Consider the following 5,133-nt stretch of genomic DNA (forward strand, 5'->3'; position numbering starts at 1 on the left):
ATTTTTATACCATTAATAATTCTATAATGTATAGTTTCTTTGCAATAAACGAAATGTGGATATGCTGCATTGTAAGTTAATTGCCCCGTATATGTGGAGTAAATTGGTACATATCACAATTTGAATTGTCTCTATGATAAACCCTATATTAAATTAACAAAAATATAATATAGAAAAGTAATAAAAATAAAAATGAGATAGTAGATATGTACTTCTTAGTAAAAATTGTATCTTTAAAAGTTATTTTGTAATGATTAAATAGCAAAATGTTGTTACAGAAAAACAAGTGTAAATTATTTTAATTCTACCGTATTTTAATATAGAAACATTAAATATAAAGCGTTTTGTCAGAGAGTTAAATTGTAATTGAATATTTTCTTATAATATGAACCAACGTATCCCATCCCTGCACACGTGATCATCTTATTATAACAAATTACCATTGTTACTCAAAATAAAGTATTATATACTAACAAACACTTTTCCAACGCGTTCGTTGGAGTGAATAGGACCCGAGAGGAACCTAACAGTGGACATCCCGGCCTTTTTCGTATATCAAACCTCGTAGGGTAATATCCACGTTTTTGTGGTTCTTTTCCATACCATTACATGAATTAGACAAAGACGAATAATCAACTTTGATTGTATAAATGGTAAAAAAAAATAAGGTATGATAAATTTATGATTGATCTTACAATTAGTCAAATGATAAAAGTTAATAATGTAAAATTAAAAAACACAGAATATACAAAAATTAAACACTCGTGAAGTGAACTATAGATTTTCAGTACTTGTGCAATAAAGCGAAATAAAAACTTTCAAAATCGTCGTTTTTAACCTCTTTGACACTATTCTTCTAAAAATTGTGACGATGGTTAAATTTGGTCAACGAATTCGTGCTCAGTACACAAAAATATATAATTATGTCTTTAACAATTAATGTAGAAATTACGAAATAATTTTTGTCCACGAATAAAATGTTTAGCATTGATTTATTTGGTGTACACACACGTTTTGTGAATAATGCGAGTTATATAAATATTCAAATTGATTTAAAAAAAAAAAAAAAACAATTTAATCATAAAAATACTTAATATTTAATATAATCATAGATACGTATAAATAATTTTTATAAGCATTTTTATATGTACTTAATAAATAATGTAACTAATAAGAAATTATTTAATATATCTATTTATTTGAAACATACTTATATTACAACAAATAATACAGTAATTTATTTGAACTTAGTATAATTATTTGGTAATCAATTTATATGTAGTTGTACTTACTTAACGTACCGTTTTCACTTATTTTTTACATGACACGATCTTACATTTATAAATTTTAATTGATTCTAAAGAGACCACAAAATATATTTGATGCCTTTTGTTTTATAATTTTAATTTTCTTAAATTATTATTCACTTGTATATATCGACTTTCAAATAAATGACAAAGTATTATCTAACATGAATCAGTCTTTATAAAGTATTTCAGAAAATACGAGAGAAGCCGTAATAACATTTTATATATAATATTACATAGTTAAATAAGATTTATAAAACTAAAAAAAAAAGTTAAAACGTCGTGTATATCCAGCTAATTTAGAAATTACCAGTGTGATAATTATTATACAAAATACAATAATAATTGTGTTTAACACAATTATTTTCGACTATGGACGTTAGGGTTTATGCTGCAAGATTCAAAGAAATCATGAACTTTAGATTTCTGCCACATGCGTATGAGTATTAGGATCATTAGGTAGAGCAGTCCATTTTGTCCATTTGTTCCGATGATTTTGAAGTGCTTGGCGGGGATCTGTATTCATATAAAATGTGACTTTAAAAATAGAAAAAGTGATAGAGTTATTAGTATATCTATATTTAATGTTATAATTATATTATCGGATTAATAAGAAATATGTTATTTTTTAATCAGAACTGGGATTTAGTTGCACATTTCGGCTCGATTTCGTTGGCGACGCCCACTGTTCCCCTCTTGCCACGCATTGCCTAGCAACGAAATGTGCAACTAAATCCCAGCTCTGATTTAAATGATTAGTAAAAGTTTTATCAATATTTAAATTTAACGTTTAAATGTTATATTTGTAGTTTATTAATGTGTTGCATACGTAAAATCATTGTATTTATAGTTGGGAAAGAAACTATTATGCTAATAAATCGAATAATGTTCAGTTCTAATTCAATCATAAATACACAAACGTAAAAAATTTATTTTGTAAAATATTAAAAGTGAAAAAAAGAAAAAAGCGTACAGAATATTCAATTTGATGCGCTTTTGTCACATGTAATATACAATTCACTTGATGATCAATTGGTAAAGGAAACACGTAGTTCGAAAAAAAAATACATGTGCAAAATGGATAATTTTTTAAATAAGTAGTTATGTATTTTCTTTATACCGATCGATTCACCTCATTATTCTGTTCCTAAAAATAGAAGACTGTACTTTGATAATATTGATTGTTTTTGCGAATGAAGATCGCCAAAGTCGCCTTCATTTTTTTTCATAGAATTATATAACTTTTTTGTAAAAATAAGGCTATCTTCAGGACTTATTTAGGTTAGAAATCAATCGGTGCAAAGAATCGATTAAAAGTATGCGATCCAGATTCGGCGTCTTGCGTTACGACACGTGAAAACGTGCTTGGAAACACTCGAATCCCGTAAAATACTCACGTACTCTCTAAAACTTTTAGAGTGAGTCTCCCTCTTAAAGTTCGAAAATTGAAGATTTTTCCAAGACTGGGTCAGTTTTCGCTCTCTTTGCAGTGAGATTTCACTCCTAAACGTTTAGAGAGTTCTATTAATGAACAATTATGTCAACGTATGTATACTTACACATAGCTCGGTGCATCGCATATCCGCTATTCCACTCGCGTAACTCTCATTTACTGGTGTCAGTGGTCAAGTGATACGTCACTACTCCGCACTTTTGGCGCGAAATGACGAGCAAGTCCGAAGTCCAGATCCGCCGAAAGATACAAGCGCGTTCGAAACTGGATAGAGAAAATAATCGGCTGTATTCATCAGCAGAAAAAAACAGTTTTGCAATTCTTGTAAGATTCTTTAAGGAGGTTGTAAGGGCATAATACACATATATTACTATTTACGCTTTAAACAAACTACATACATGTGCAAGTTGTGTTAATAACATTCTGCTTTTATTGAGCAACACATTTTTATAGATTTTATTAGATATTATTTATTTTATTTGTTATTAGTTTCATTGTTATACATAAAAATTGTTAAAATAATAAGAAAAATCTAAATATTTTTGTATAAAAAATAGCCTAGGCTAGTCTAGGCTATGCTAGGCTATGCCTATGGCTATGCCTATGGCTATGCCTATGGCTAGCCTAGGCTAAACTATGCCTATGGCTATGCCTATGGCTATGCCTATGGCTAACCTAGGCTATGCCTTATAGCTTAGGCTTCGAAACTAATTTTATATTGTTTATACTTATAGAACGTTTTCGCTGTTCGTTCTGTATATCTTATAGCTTAGGCTTCGAAACTAATTTTATATAGTTTATACTTATAGAACGTTTTCGCTGTTCTCTCTCTCTCTCTCTCGTTCTGTATATCATTCACTGCCCATCTATATAGAGCTTATCGCACGCATGCATACAATCTATGGAATTTATCGCACAGTGTAAATGTTATTTTGCACAATTTCAGTAATAATGCCACTAATATCTTACTGATACTTTCGACTACGATGATGTCTTATTTATGTAATGTGGGCATCTGTGAGTTGTTATTCATATTCTAGATTGTTTTACGAAATTAAAGAATTTATATGAGATTGTCGATTCCTTTTAGTCTTATTAAAGTCACATAATCAAAAGAATCGGCTACACGCTCATCAGTAATGGACACATTTTTTTCAGAGTTGGTAAAAATCATGTTTCATATTTATATAAATACTGAAAAAAGAAAATGAAATAAGAAAGAAAAGTAGAGATATATTGTAGATAGATAAAAAGAATAACGAAGAAATATTATATGCACGTTAAACTATTTCGTTAAATTTACAAAAAAAGTAGTCAACATAGAGAATGATTAGATCGGTGAAGATATGGTAAAAAAACATGAGCCAAGCATTTTTTAACTTATAAAGTTGAAGGTAATATAGATTCTTCTTTTGTAACATATTTGTTAATTAGCAATTATGATACTTACATTACTATAAAGACTTTTAATTTAATTAAACTTTTGAATTATTTGGTAATACACATACGCAGAATTTCAATTGGGAGGGGAAAAGTAAATACCATGTTTACCATGCATTAAGCTGAAAAATACTTATTAATATGGTATAATATAAATCATAATATAACATAACCTTTATAATATAATATAGTTATTAAATCTTAAAATTGTCATAACAAGTTGAAATTCTATTTAATCAAAATGCATTTAACTACGTACGTTGGTATTAAAACATCATCAAATCATTTTTTGCATTAGAGAGAATATAAAATCTGTAACACAAGTGCGACAAAAAACTCTTCCCTCTCTAAAATGCGACAGTACATTTTCCGAAGATGTTTTTGCGATGAATAAGATGCCGTTGATTGGCCCAGCATATTAATATTTTGTGCAAATTGGAATAAAATATGCAAAAATGACATTTTTGGTTACATTTAATAATTTTTTGAAGCAAGAAGGAAACTGACTTTTAAATAATTTGAGCGGAATGTGAAAGTATAATTCGAGAGTTTTGAAACAAACTTCGATTTATGATGGTATGATCTTTTTTTATCAAGTTATAACTATTCGAATTTTAGATTATTTGTAACATTTCATATGTTTACAATTACAATTTTATCCACGCACATTACAGACACACACAATATGTAGTCCATATTTCTGTCAATTGAATAAAGATGGCGCATCGTGTAAATAGTATGCGGCACCGCTAACAAAGGGAGGAATCCAGTATTCCAGTTACATTTCTTGATTTTAAAAATGTGGAGAATATAAGGCACGCATTAAAAGATTTTTCAGATGTGTGTTCTAATGAATAATTTTTTGAATTGAACCCCAAGGGCTCTAAGATGAAAACATGATACTTCTTTGAAATATTTACCGAGTAAATGAAA

Source organism: Trachymyrmex cornetzi, unplaced genomic scaffold, assembly GCF_001594075.2.
Source record: "Trachymyrmex cornetzi isolate Tcor2-1 unplaced genomic scaffold, Tcor1.1 scaffold1103, whole genome shotgun sequence".
Lineage (NCBI taxonomy): Eukaryota > Metazoa > Arthropoda > Insecta > Hymenoptera > Formicidae > Trachymyrmex > Trachymyrmex cornetzi.